Below are 16357 nucleotides of genomic sequence, written 5' to 3'. Positions count from 1 at the left end.
AACCCTAAAGAGCAGTTCTTTTCTGTCACATGGGGTTGCTGTGAGTTAGAACTGACTGGATTCCATCCAACAAAAATAACATATACTTAAGTACTATTATCTGAATTTTCTGTTACATACAGATCATAGCAACTTATTCATCTTGTAGTCGGCATTAAATTATATCATTAAGGCATAATGAGTCTTCAAAATTATGTGAGTGTATTTGTGTGACAACTTTCACTCAGTTATTCTACAAAAGAGTATAAAATTTTTTTACATAGCTATAGCTGAATCCACCTTTCAAATTCTTTGCCATTATATCCCAAATCCCTTTATGCCTTTGCTTAAAAACAAATCAATGTTTGAATTTTAACAGCAAGGAATTTTTAATATATATGAGAAAATACAAGAACACATTAAAAGTATTCAAATTAGAATAAAAATATTTATCCAATTTCTGTACTGTGTTGTTTTTAAATTTTCTTTGTTTGAAACATTTAATTCCTTAGTTTATTTTAAATCTCTCAGCTGTGAACTATTTGTATTACAAAAGAAGTAGTACTTTTCCTACGATATGGCTGTTTCATAGGAAAATTTCAGTTGTGTAAGTCATAATGCAAAAAATGTAAGTATTATGAATTAAATACAATATGTTCTGCTAACAAATAAAATGACATATTTTGATCAAGCCTTGAGGACAAAACAAGCAGATCCATTTTTAACAACTTCAAAAACTTTTCTTAATAATATTCAGCCCTCTTTATTTTATAAATCTTTCTGCAGAATTTATTAACACATTTAAACAGAGAAAAAAAAATATGTCCGTGTAACTTTTGCTTCATTTACTATTCAGAATATTTATTCCTAAAATGTATTAATCCTTTCATTGAAAATACTTATAAGGAAATGTTTAATATATTATTATAAATCTAAAAAAAAGAAAACTAATTTACTGGCAATATCATTGTGGTTTTATATCTTTTGGTATTAAAGAAAGGTTTCAATATTATTCTCATATTTTATACTTTTTTTAAATAAGAATTTATTTTAGAATAGTTCTAGATTTAGATAAAGGTTTTGAAGATAGTACAGATTTTCCATATATTCAACATCCAGTTTCCCTTATTATTAACTTCTTTTATCAGTATGGTACATTTGTTGCAACTAATGAGTCAATAGTGATACATTATCATTAACAAAATATATGCAATTTTTTAGTTTTTAATTAATGTCTTTTTTTGTTAAAGATCCAGCTTTGTTCCAGCTTTGGTAAGGGGGAGCTTTTTAAGATGTCTCCTGTGTCCCTTCAAAATATCCCCATCATTGTGTGTGTCTTTAATTTCTGGTACTACCACATGCTCCATGTTCATCTTGCATATTCATTACTCCAAACCTGGTATTAGCCATTTATCCAAGGAACCCTGACTCCGTTTATTGGAGTATGATATTAGAAATCAAGATCTAGGGGCTGAGTGTGTTCTTGTTTCTTTAATGAAAAAAATACAGTACATGAAACTACTTAAAAATCTATTTCTAATCTTAGAAAATGTAGTTAATGAAAAGTAAATATTTCTCCCACTCCACATTCCCCTTTTCTTATTTCAGGCCCACCTGCATTTCAGATGCACTTTGATATTTTCTAGACAAGTATGTGTCCATAAAACCCTCTGCCCTCCAGTTGATTCCAACTCATAGCAACCCTATAGGGCAGAGTAGAACTGCCCCATAGGCTTTCCAAGGCTGTAATCTTTACAGAAGTTTCTCCCGCAGAGCAACTGGTAGGTTGGAAATTCCAAATGTTCGGTTAGCATCCAGCAATTAACCACTGTGCCACCAGGGCTCATGTATCTATATATCTGATTATTTTCCTGCCTATTATTTCTAAAAGGACACAAACACGGCGCACTTCACTGAACTTCATTATTTTATGCCAGTTCACATAGAAATGGCAATTATTTAGATAGATAGATGGATAAAGATAGATAGTTCATTGTTAACATACACCCTATACTTTTAAATGGAACTCTGCAATGGCCCTTTAGTTTAATTCCATCCTATTGTTATTTTAGAATTATCACTACTCTAAATATTTCATCAATTCATTCATACATTTTTTTTTAAATCAAAGTGGAAAATACAAATGGCTCTGGAGTTACCTTTAGCTGATTAATAAGGGTCTACCTTTGTATATCAAAATTAGCTCAGCAGAAGGATATGCAGCTTCTGGAAAAGACCAGGAGCTGAATCCTGACAAAGCCTTCTCCTTGACCAAGAAGCTCAAGTTGTTGCAAGGTTAAATATATGTTTCTTGTCTTTCTTTCAAATCCTCTATAACCATGTAAATTATCATAAGGTGGAATTTCTTTCCTGACATTCTTTCAAGTTTTTCCAGCTATGTTCAGCCACAACTAATCTTTCTGTGGGAGAATTAAGGTTTCAGGATCATGTGTGCTGTGTGCTTGCTTCCTTTGCTTTTGAGTTTCTCCAATAAATGTACTTTACATGCATACTACATGGCACTAGTGGTTCATTTCTACGTACTGCTTTGTGCAATATTTTGGATCCTAACCTGGACTTATGTATATTACTTCAATCAGTTCGGCTAGAAGCTATAACAGTTACTATGATGGTGAGAAGCAAAATGGAAGAGTCAAGAATGGATTTGGCTGTTTCTGCTTGGCAGAAATACATATAAGTTGATAGGCTAATTTTAAAACACAAAACTAATTTTTTAAGATTGCAGACAAGAGACAAACAAGGACACAGGACAAACAAGGACACAATCTAGGGCAGAAACTCAAATCTCCATTCCTTTTCCAGGGGAGGACTCAATACCTTCCATTCAATAAATACTGAACTTTGCAAGATGATAATCATTTTCATAATAATGACTATTGTTATTATCATTTGTATGGGCTATACTTGTTCTTCTTTGGACGGCCTATAAAATTTATACTTATATTGTGCTGATGCAGGTATGTGATTATACTGATTAAACATGTCCATTACGACCCATCTCGTTAGCTTCTAGAAAGGTCAGTTAAATGCATGGTTGAGAATTTCATACTTCTAAAGACTGTCAAGTAATACTTCCAGGAAGAAAGAAATTATTCATTTACAAGATTTATAGGAATTTGGGTATCATGCATCATTCTCTGGAAGCCATTGCTATTTGGCAGTGTGTTGTAAACTACGAAAGCTTTAAAGAGAACATGACCACTTTTTGTCCCACAGTGACTGAATATTTTGCTGACTCTACCAGCATTTGGATGCAGCCTTTGCTTGGCTAATGCCTTCGTTTTCACACTTACCAAAAAAAAAAAAAAAAAACCTCAGTAAGTCTCCTGTAACATACATTTGACATCCTTTCAAAGAGATATTTTAATTATCAATAGTTTTAACAAATATTTACAAATAGTTGCCAGTTGTTATTCAAATATTTAAATTGATAAGATTTATAGATTGACCGCTTCCACCAGAAAATGTCGGGGGAGAAAAAGAAAAAGAAAAAGAAATAAAAGGATTTGGCATTGTATTTCATGCTTTCCAAGTACTGTCTATTCAAGAATGAAAACAAAACCCAAGACTGTACATCTTGGGGATGACATTTTAATATCTATTAAGAAAGAAAGAAGCCCTTGTGGCACAGTGGTTAAGCGCTCAGCTGCTAACTGAAAGATCAGTGGTTTGAACCCACCAGCTGCTTTCGTAAAGATTACAGACTTGGAAACCCTACCGTGTCCTACAGGGTTTCTTTGAGTCGAAGTCGACTCAATGGCAATGAATATAAGGGATTAAGAAAAAACTGTTGGATTTGCAATGTCAACTTTAAAGAAGTTGGTTTCTTTGGACTAGTAAATGATGCAATTAAAACCTGGAAATTTATGTAAATTGTCTACACCCAAGTTACCAATAAGCATCCAAGTTACGGTAGAGATCCCCTGTTGGTAGAAGGAATCTTATTATCATTACAAAAGCTAGCCATAGGACCTTCTACCCCCTTCTACCCACTTTGAATATCATTGATTTACAATTATATATGACTAGTTCACAGTTGACAGAAGATTTTGGCAATAATACCATCTTTTGTTGCTGCTTTGTTTTGTTCTCACAAACACCTAGGCTTTTGACTCCAGCAATTTCTCCCAACATGAACAATGCAATCCTTCTGATAAGCTTTAACTGGGCGCTAGTGGAGATGGATTATTTTACCAAAGGAAAAAAAAAATGACATCCTAATCCATCACAACTTTCCTACAATAGTTATCAGAAGTCCTTAAGTGGGAGAAACTAGAAATTTCCACTGTGAAATAAAAGGTGCTCATGCAATCAAAGGCAAAGGCTGTCTTCTAAATCTAAGCCAATTTTCTGAATATGTGGTTGCCTACTTGATGAGAAATAATGCTTCACTAATTGAACAGCTCACCTTTGAAGTGCATAGATACAGTCGATTTCTGAAGCTATTCACCATGGTAATGACAAATTGCTGAGAGTCAATTTATTGGATATTCTGCACAATCCATTAAACTTGAGGTAGTGCTCTCACTTATAGAGCCTACTGAGACAGCCTGCATCCTGTGGTTAATAAGAGCCAGGTCATCTTAGCCCAACTAGATCCAACCCTGAAGGAACATTATAGCCCCAGAGCTTGGCATTGGTCAAGGTTGTTTTGAAGCCTGCATTGCATCTCTGCTTCTTCTTTTGCTTACTCCTGCTTCTTTTTCTTCCTTTCAACTGGTTTGGATTGAAAGGATACTACTTAATAAACAGTCTACACCTTAAACTTCAACTCAGAGTGTTTGTTTCTTGGGAATTCAATATGCAAAATTGTCAGTAACATAAAGAGAAATGAATGTGAAATTATTTATTATAAAATGATCTGCACTTCAGTGAGCAAACTTCTCGTGCACGACTACTCTACTCTTGATGTAACAGTCAGATGCTTGCTCCTATATGCAAAATAAATGTGAATGTGACAGCTATAAATACATAAGTGATGTGTTTATACTGATAAGTGATAGCTGAAATACCTCAGGGGCATAGCGTTACTCTCTGGATATAAATTTTTGAAATGGTAATGTAAGGAAAAATATTAAAACTAAAAATACAGATTTTAAATATTTTATATATTTTGCATTCCTAAAATTTTCATTTGATATTAAAACTGTACAAAAATATTCAGTGTAAATACAGAAAATGGAGTGGAGTTTTAGGTTCAAGACACTTTATCCTGATGAATGCCTACTAGGGAATTCAAATCTTGAGTGGGATATAAGAAAATTTCATTTTGTGGAACAGTCTTGAACTTCGTAGGACATCTAGCATCCCACTAAGTGTCACTAGTTGATCTTCACAAACACTGTTACCACAAAAATATTTCTGTGAATTTCCAAAACTCCTAGGTGTCAGTACATTGACAGCCAATGATAAAGGACACTATAGGTCAATGAAGATCTTTGAATGACATGGGGAGTAACAGGAAGCTATTTAGTAAAGCAGCACGTTTTTAACAAAATTATCAAGGTATAGCTGAAAACAGTAAACTGTATATATTTTAATTATAAAATTGATACGTTTTGACATATGCATATATATGAAATCATCACCACAACTGGGATATGAACATATCCTTCACCTGCAAAAGTTTATGCATGTAATCCCTCCCTCCTGCCCCTCTCTCTACTCTGCTCCCACCTCCAGGCAACTTCTGATCCTTTTCTGTCACTATAGATTAGTTTGCATTTTCTAAAAATTTATATAAATAAAATTATATAGTATATATATATTTTTGTTTTGCTTAAAAAAATTTTGGTCGAGCTAATTGCAGCTCATAGTGACCCTGTAAGACAGAGTAGAACAGCCCCATAAGGTTTCCAAGGCTGTATTCCTTACCGAAATAGACCACCACATCTTTCTCCCGTGCCGTGGCTGTTGAGTTCGAGCCTCAGACCTTTCAGTTAGCAGCAGAGTGCCTAACCACTGCACCACCAGGGCTCCTTTTGTCTAGCTTACTGAACAAAGTTCTATTGTATGGATATACCATAGGTGGTTTATCCATTTAACTGTTCACGGACCATTAGATTGTTTGCTATTAAATTTAGTTATTAAAAATAGATCTTCTATGAATATTTACGTATAAGTTTCTCCATGGACATATGCACTCCCCTTGAATAAATGTCTAAGGATGTGATGGATGGATCATACGGTAATGTATATTTAATGCTTTGAAAACTCTCAAGCAGCTTTTCAAAGTGGATTTACCATGTTACATTCCCACCAGCAGTGTATAAAAATTTAAGTTATGCCACACCCTTGCCAACATTTGCTACTTTAAAAAAAAACATTTTTCATCTTAGACAGTGTTATGGCTTTAATTATCTCTTCCAAAAATATCTTTTGAAGTCATAATCTCTATACTTATGAATGTCACCTTGTTTCGGGAAGTAGGATTCTTCGAAGGTATCAGTTTAAATTAAGGTCATTTTGCAGAAAGATGGGGCCTAATCCTATATGACTTGTAGCCTATGCAAGAGGAGGATAGATATAGACACAGGGTCAAACAAGGAGAAAGGCAATATGTGAGGATCTGTCTACAAGCCAAGTAATGCCAAGAAATGGCTGTGGCTACCAGAAGCTGGAAGTGACAAGGTAGGATTTTCCCTAGAGGAGACAGAGATAGAGGATGGCCCTTCTAATGCCCTGAATTTGGACATTTAGCTCCCAGAACTGTGAAAAAATACATTTCTGTTCTTTAATGTCACCACTTTGTGGCATTTTGATATGGTAGCTCTAGAAAACAAAGATATTCTAGTAAGTATGGAGTGGTATCTTATCATGGCTTTAATTTCCATTTCACTAATGACTAATGATATTGAGAATCTTTTCATGTACTATTTTCTATTGAAGCCCTGGTGGTGCAATAATTTAGAGCTCGGCTGCTAACCAAAAGGTCAGCATTTCTAATCTACCAGCTGCTGCTTGGAAACCCTATGGGGCAGTTCTACTCTGTCCTATAGAGCTGCTATGAGCCGGAATAGACTTGACAGCAATGGATTTGGTTTTCATTTTTGGTATTCTGCATTGGTATATCTTTTTTGGTGAAGTTACTGTTCAAATGTTTTGCTCTTTTTTGGGAAGGGGGCCTGTTTGTTTTATTATTATTGAGTTTCGAGAGTTTTTATATATACTGATTACAAGTTCTTTATCAAATATATGATGTGCAAGTATTTTCTCCCAATGTATGACTCAATTTTTTTTCCTTTCTCTTAAAATTGTTTATCAGAGGGCATAATATTTTAATTTTTATGTAGTCAAATGTATTCTTTTTTTATGGATCATACTTTTGCTATCACATGTAAAAAATATTTGCCTTACCTAAAGTCACACAGCTTTTTACATGTTTTCTTCTAGAATTTTTATACAATAATAACTCAAATTTGTCAAAATATAAAACCTAAAAGTTTGAAAACATTTTAGAGGAAAATACATATAGAAGAAAATATTTAATTCTTGGTTAGGAAAAGATTATTAGAATCAACACCAGAAGTACTATGCATAAAAAAAGTTATAAGTTGGATTTCATCAGATTTCTATACTCTTTTGTACACGCCATTAAGGAAATGAAACTAAATTACAGACTGGAAGATAATACATCCAGTACTTTCAGGACTCAAAAATAAGAAGGTAAAATCCAATCAAAAAACCAGTAAAATAATTGAAGAGACACTTAACCAAGACCATATATGTATAGCAATAAGCACATGACAAGATTTTCAACATCTATCATTGGTAGGCAACTGCAAATAAGAACGTCAATAAATTAAATTACACAAATATTTTATGCTAAAATATTAATATAAAAATACAACATACAATCCCAAGTTAGCAAAGATGCAGAGCAACCAGAACTCTCGCAAGATGCTTATTGTTGTTAACTGCTGTCAAGTAGGCTCCAAATCATGATGATGTATAACGAAACTAAATGTTGCCAGTCTTGCACTATCTTCATGATTGTTGGTATGTTTGAATCCATTATTTCAGCTATTGTGTCATTCCATGTCATTAAGGGTTTCTCTTATTTTCACTGACCCTCTACCTTACCAACTATGATGTCATTTTTTGGCAACTGATCTTTCTTGATGAAGTGTGCAAAGTAACTGAGCCAATGACTTGTTATTCTCACTTCTAAAGAGCATTCTGGTTGTATCGAAGACAATGCTTAGCCACTTAGAAAACTAGTTAGCTAGTCATTTATAAAAGTTAAACATATAATTATCAAACAACCAGGTATCTCACGCCTAAGTTTTTATCCAAGTGAAATAAACAATTCTGTTCATGAAAAACGTTATACACAAATGTTTATAGTGTCTTTATTTATACCTATTTAAAAACTGGAGCTAAATCAAATATCTGTAAACTAATGACTAGATGAAGAAATCTTGCTATATCAGCACAATGGAATAGTACTCAGTATTGAAAAAGAAATGGACTCATCATAAGTACAACAGCATAAATAAATCTCAAGTATATTATGGTAAATTAAAGAAAACAAAATTGAATGACTGTAAGATCTGAAGATATGATTAGATTTCATTATACCATTCCATTTACATGACTTTCTAGAAAACGTAAAATTGTAGGGACTGGAAACAGATCAGTGGTTGCCATGAGTTAGGAGTGAGTAGATTAGTTGAATACATAGGGTTAATGGAGATCTTTTGGGGGGGAGGTGAGATGATGGAAATGTTTCATATTGGATCATAATGAGAGTTACATGACTGTATGCATTGTAAAAACTTGGAGTAATGTACAATAAAAAGGAAGAATTTTGCTACATAATAATCATACTTTATTGCAATAATGTGATTAAAGACTTAAATACAGGACATATTGGCTATTTATATAAAATTAACACTTGTCATAGCCAGTGTATAATAGATTGGTTTATTTTTTGCCTTTGCATTATTTACATTAGTTTTCTAACTTTTAAAAAAATAAGATAACATAATTATTCTTAAAATTAAAAATTAATCATAAGTGCTGTATTCTTTCTTATGGCCTCCTTCATCTTTATTATTTTATTATTAAAATAACTTTATAATCTGTTTCATATTTGAAAATAGCATTTAAAGAATGCATAAAACCTGTGTAAATAAAGCAGATGGTAAATTTAACTTTTCAAAAACAAAAACATTAATGTTCACATAATTAGTAATTATCCCAATCATATACATGACTGAGAATATTTTTTCTTATGATTTATTTTTGTAAATTGTTGTGGTAATCAAATAAACTACTTTCAGATTTCATTTAAAAATAATGTTTTTTATAATTTTCCACTATATAAAACATCATAAAAACAACAGTAAAGATAAGAATAAATACATGGAACGTAAAACTTTGTGACTCAAGAAGTGATATGCATAAAATTCTGCAAAAATAATACCCCCTTTACACAATCAGGGTATGTATCTTTCTGTTGAGATTTTTTTAGAAAATCTTCCTAAGTAATGATATTTTACTTTACAGAATATTGTTGGAAGGATATCAAATCCCTTAAGAAAAGCAGAAGAACTTGGGCAATGGAGTTTTAATGATGATGTGATGAAAAGAAGATCATTGTTGGGTTAACTTCTGCTAGCAGTATGTTTCCTCTCTTTATAGCTCCAGGATGTATACTTTTAGGAAGTTTTATACACTTGGTGTTTTCAGTCTCCACTTCTATAAACTCTCTTATTCTTAGCGTAGTAGGCTCATGATCTTGGGTATTATAAAATGCAATTGTTAAAATATTGATTTCCCAAATGGGCAAAACAAGTGGCACTGCATACATTTTTTTTATGTTCTCTGTTGTCTTGTTATTACCACCTCATTGTAAGCAAACACTTAAGGGATGTAACATAACTTCCCTCACCATTCTGTTTACCATGATTAGCAGAACAAATGGTATCTTGCTACGGCACTGCCTAAGTTCAAGAAGACTAAATTCATGTTTTTATAACACCTTTTTCTTCTTAGATACTATAAACTACTTATTAGAGTTGTTCAAAATAACAGTCAGAGAAATAAAATGGAAATGTTGATCAAATTTGAACTCATAAATATCTAATTTTGAAATAATTCATTGTAAAAGGGGCAGAATTGGTGTTATCTAAAAACAGCAAAATAATTGTAATGGCTTATGGGTTTCAATTTAAATATGATCTGTGTAAACATAATGAGGTGTGGGATGTGTTTCAGGACAGAAATTTGACTTGCCATCATCCACCAAATGCAGCAGTTCTGAAACTTTTTGGTCTCAGGACACATTTACAATTTTAAAACTTTGGAGAACTCATAAGAAATTTTGCTTATGTGGATTATATCTATCAGCATTACCATATTAATATTAAAACTGGAATTTTTTTAAAATAATTATTTTATTAGTTCCCTTAAGAATAATGATAATAAATCCAACACAGAATAACATAAATAATGCTATTTTGTGAAAAATTACTGTACTTTCCAAAATAAAGTGTTTAGTGAGAAGAGTTGCATTGTTTTCCATTTCTGCCAATCTCTTTTATATCTTGCTTAATAGATATCAGCTCGATTCTCATTTCTGTTACTGCATTCAATATGACATTTTGATTAAAGTATGTGGAAAAAACTCAGTCTCATATAAATGAGTAATTGGAAAAGTAGGGGATGACACTTTCAGATAATTTCTTTAGTTTCCAGATAATTCTTTAATTTTTACCAAAATTCAATCAGTAATTGTTCTTTAATGTTTGATTGCAATGTAGACATTTTAATCATATTAATAAGCATTTGGTATTCTTTTACATGAATCCATTAGTCTGCTTTGCATTTTGACTAAATCAGTTACATTTCATGGTTTTGTACCATCTTTCATGCAAATTGTTCATTTTTAAAATATTGGTTCACTGAGTTATACAAATCTTCCAAATTTTCACATATAAAACATAAAAAATTCACAATTACCAATATTACTATGATCTAATTAAAAAATTCTATGTTTTTGAAACTATCGAGCTTAGAGCAGAAGATAAATGCTTTCCAAAGTGGCAATTTTTGCTCAAAAGTTCAGATTTTATTATTGATAATAAATATCATTAGTTTTTTCTTCAAGCGTCAGTTTCATTTATTATTTTTTTCCAAAAATATCTGTCGAATACCAAAGTTTGAATAATAGATTATTTATATGTCATTTATCAAGTGGAAGTTGTGTTCCACGAAAAAAAAGGCTGGTTCAACTAGCAACTCAAAATATTTCTCAAGTTTGCTTCCTTGAGACAACAATCATAATTTGTTACTCAATGTTAGTGTTTATGCATACTTCCTATTTAATTACACAGAATATTAAAAATACAGTAATCAATAGTGGAGAGCTAATAAATTTAATAATTTTTACTGCTTCATCTAGGATATTCTTACATGAACTAGGTTTCTTAATTTTATTGCAAGTATAAGGCAATGAAGAATACAATGACTACATGTAAAGTTTGGTGCTGCTGCTGTGATTCATGCTGGGATGACTGTAGCTTTATCTTGTACAGATTTTGTAAAATCAGTGAAAATTTCAACACACTGAAAAAATGGAAAGTTTTACTTTAGTAATATTATGAATAGTAGATCCTCTTAAATGGACGTATAGGACCCCAGTGTTCCATGGACCACACATTGACAATGGCGGCTCTAGTCTGTTATGATGAATTGATTGTTAACATAGCATCTGAGTTGTTACTGACTGTGAACTTATTAAATTTCTGTGTACTTATTTGATGATAAAAACAGGAATATGGTAAGTACAAATGGGAATTTATACTTTTTTTTTTATCATTAAGAATCAGAAGCATTAAGATAAGTTTAAAAATCAGTAAAGAGAAATCATATCTAAACAAAACATTTTATTTAAATGAATTAACAGCTTCTTAACTACAACTGGAACTATCAGGTGGAAAAAATCTCAACATATGCTTCAGTTAAACTCTTCAAGTGCTTACATTAAACATCATTTAAATTCACTTAAACTCACATTATAATGTAATGCATCAGAAAATCTAACAAAGATACATTATGTTTAGATATTTATTATTATACGTGTTGCTAGCAGTTGTTAAAATACTGTGAATTTTATTTCAGAGTTGACTTCAATTTTATATAAACTACTGCAAAAGAAGAAAGAAGCCTAACCTTAAGATAAACACATAATAGCATTTATCTAAAGTCATTTTTAGGGGGAAATTTGTTTTAAAATGCATTGGTTAAAACTGAATTAGAGCAGCTAAAATCTTAGGAGTGTTTTTGTTTTTGTTTTTGGTATTTAACGCTCTTAAGTTAATCACTTAAAATTATCATCCCTTGTTTCAGGATTCTGTGGATGTTATGGATTGAATTCTATCCTCCCTAAGATGTGTTAAATCTTAACCCATGTATTCGTAAATATGACCCTGTTTGGAAATAAGATCTTCTTTAGTTTAGTTAATGAGGTCATATCAGAGTAGGGTGTATTCTAAACCTAATTATTCTAAGTTATAAAAAGAGCAAAATAGACACAGAGACACACACACAGAGACAAAGCCAAATGAACACAGACAAACAGGACAGATACATCTACAAGCCCAAGAACTCCCAGAATTGCTGGCTACTAGAAGCTGAAATAGACTAAGAAGGACCTGCCACTAAAGCCATACCCTGAGTTTAGACTTCTAGCCTCCTGAATTGTGAGCAAATAAATTTCAATGCGTATGTTAAAAAAAAAAAAAAATCAGTATCCTAACATACCAAAGGAACCGTCTTTAAAGACCTTACAGAAATAAATAAATAAATGTAAAAATATATTACAAAGGAATAGCATGAGCAAACATATGTATGCCAAAAAATTGGATAACTTAGATGGAATGGATAGATTTCAAGAAAAACTGACACAAGAAGAAATATAAAGTTTGAATAGACCTATAACAAATTAAGAGTTACAATTAGTAGTTCAAAAACTTCCCACAGGTAGATGGCTTCATTGATGAACACTAGTACACATTTGAAGAAAAATTGATACCAATTCTTCACAATCTTTCCAAAAATATAACAGAAGGGAACAACATATACCTACTCATTCGCTGAGGCAAGTATTACTCTGATATAAATACCAGACAAAGGAATTACCAGAAAATAAAACTACTAACCAATATCTCTTATGAATAGATGTAAATATTCTCAAGGGAACTCCAGGTAATCAAATGGAGTAACATATAAAAAGGATTACACATAATGACCAAGTAGGATTTATTACAAGAATGCAAGGTTGATTTAACCCCCAAAAAAGCAAGTAATGTAATACACCGTATCAATAAAGGACAAAACAACATGACAATCTAAACAGACACAGAAAAAATGTTTCACAAAATCCAACACACCTTCATGGTAAAAACTATTAACAAACACGACATTACTTTAAACTCATTGCCCTCCAGTCAATTCCAACTCATAGGGCATAGTAGAACTGCCTTTAGGGCATAGTAGAACTGCCCCATAGGGTTTCCAAAGAGCGGCTGGTGGATTCAAACTGCATACCTTTTGGTTAGCAGCCATAGCTCTTAACCACTGCGCCACCAGGGCTCTGATGTTACTTTGTATGTTGTTGATATAACCACTTCACTTTTATTATGCTTAATATTTACACAATATATCTTCTCTCATCCTTTCACGTTTTTTACACACCATAATTTATTTAATCTTCATAATATCCCTGTAAAATTAATACTATTACTTTTAATAGGTTTACTGACCTATAAGTAACATACCATACAATTCACCCATTTAACATATACAATTATTATTATTATTATTTTTTTTAGTATACTCACATGTTCTGCAAAAAGCATCTACAAAAAATCACAAGTAACATCATGCGTAATAGTGAAAGACTCAATGCTTTCCCCTCTAAGATTGGGAACATGACAAGGATATCGGCTCTCATCACTTCTATTCAACATTACACTGGGGATTATATCGAGGGAAATTAAGCAAGAAAAAGAAAGTTATACATTTTAGGAAGAAAGAAGTAGTTGATAAAACATGGGTAAGCATCTTTCTGATATTCTCGGCTTTCGGCCAAAATCCATCTGACATCTACAAAGATATTCTTCATTCCATGTTCCTTTTATAAATCTGGCTTGAACTTTGATAGTTGCCTGTTGTTGTACAGCTACAGTCATTTTTTAATAATCTTCAGCAAAATTTTTCCAGCATATGATATTAATGACATTGGTAATTCCCACATTCTAAGGGGAATGTAAACTGTTGTAAGCAATTTTGAAAACAATTTGGCTGTTTTTCAAAATGTTAAACGTAGTTAAATTATGTAACCCAGCAATTCTACTCGTAGGTATATATGCAAGAGAAATGAAGACATGTACTCACACTAAAACTTGACACAAATGTTTATAGAAGAATAATTCACGGTACAAAAAATGGAAATGTCCATCAACTGATGAAATGGGTAAACAAAATGCGGCATATATATACAGTTGAATATTAATCAGCAATAAAAAAAAGAGTAAAGTTTTGATATCTATATCATGGATGATCTTTGAACATATGCTGTATTAGAAGCCTGTCACAGAAGATGAATTCATTTATATGAAATGGTCAAAACAGGCAAATTTCTATATAGATTAGTGGTTGCTTTGAACTGTGGTGAGGTGTCTGAGAGATAGAACTTGATTACTAATGGATATGTACTTTTTTTTTGAGGGAACAAAAATGTTCTATGATTAGATTATTGTGATGGTTGCAGAACACTTGGCTATACTAAAAAAGATTAATTCTATATGTTAAACGGGTGAATTGTATGGTATGACACTTATAGCTCAGTAAAGATGTTAAAAGTAATAATAGTATTTATTTTACAGGGATACTGTGAGAATTAAACTACAGTGTGTAGAAAAATATGAAAAGATGAGAAAAGATGTATTGTGTAAATATTAAACATAATAAAAATGGAGTGGTTATATTATATAGACTTCAGAACCAGAAATGTTATTAGAGATAAAAGTATACATTTTATAACTATAAAACAGGTGAACTTGCCAAAAGGACAAAACTCTCCTAAATGTTCATGTACCCAATAATATAATTTAAAAATACATGAAGCAAAAACTGAAAGTAACAAAAAGTGTAATAAACATCCAAAATTATAATGGGAGTTTTAAACATTCTTCCCTCAGTAATAGATTAAAAAAAAAATAGAAACTAAATAAGGATATAGAAATCTGGATGAACATTTTCAATCATCTTGAACTAGCTGACTTTAATAGAACACTTGATTCAATAACAACACAATAAATAATCTTTTCAAATGTACATGGAATATTCACCAAGATATATGATATACCGGGCCAAAGAACAATTTTTATCAAATTAGTAAGAAAAGATCAAAATAATAGATTATATCCCCTGACAACAATGGAATTAAATAAGAATTCATCAGTGATGAGATAGCTACAGAAACCACAAATGTTTTTAAATTGAGTAATATATTCCTACATAAACCAAGGTTCAAAGAAGAAACATAGGGAAATTGGAACTATTTTGAACTAAATAGGCGTCAAAAGTCAATTTTGGAGGATGCAGATAAATCAATGTTTAGAGGTAAAATTTTAGCCATCATATTCATATCAGGATAGAAGAAGTGTATAATATCAATGATCTAAGCTTTTACTTTAAGAATCTAGAAAAATAACAAGTAGGAAGAAAGTAATAAAGGAAACAGCAAAAGTCAACTGATAGAAAAGTGAGGACACAATAGGAAAAAAAATCAATGAAAACAAAATATTATTGTGTTTGATAAACCAGTAGAAAAAAGAGAAAAACAAGTTCATAACAAGAATGAACGAGGGGTCATAAGTACAGATTTTATAGATCTTAAAATGTTAACTAAGGAATATTACAAACAAAATTATACAAATAAACTCAACCATTAGGATTAAATGAACAGAATCCTTAAGGTGCACAATTATCAAAATTATCTGAAGAAATAGAAAATCAAAGTTTTCCTATATCTCAAAAAAGATATTCCTGGAAAATAAAATAGTTCCACAAAAATAGGCCTCAATGACTTCAGTGGTAAATTTGATCAAACCTTCATATACAGAAGAAATAAAAGAATCCTATACAAAATCAGCTAATAAAGGAAGAATGAACTCTCCTCAACTTATTTAATGAGACTAGAATTACCTTGATTCCAAATTAAGTCAAATCAAGAAAATAGAGTACAAGAATACTGCTGACAAATATCCCTTGTGGACATAGACAAAAAATATTCTAAACAAAATGCCAGGAATTCAATCTCAGAGTATTGTTATTTACAAAAACT

Source organism: Trichechus manatus, unplaced genomic scaffold, assembly GCF_000243295.1.
Source record: "Trichechus manatus latirostris isolate Lorelei unplaced genomic scaffold, TriManLat1.0 scaffold00139, whole genome shotgun sequence".
NCBI classification, from domain to species: domain Eukaryota; kingdom Metazoa; phylum Chordata; class Mammalia; order Sirenia; family Trichechidae; genus Trichechus; species Trichechus manatus.
This window is presented reverse-complemented; position numbering follows the sequence as displayed.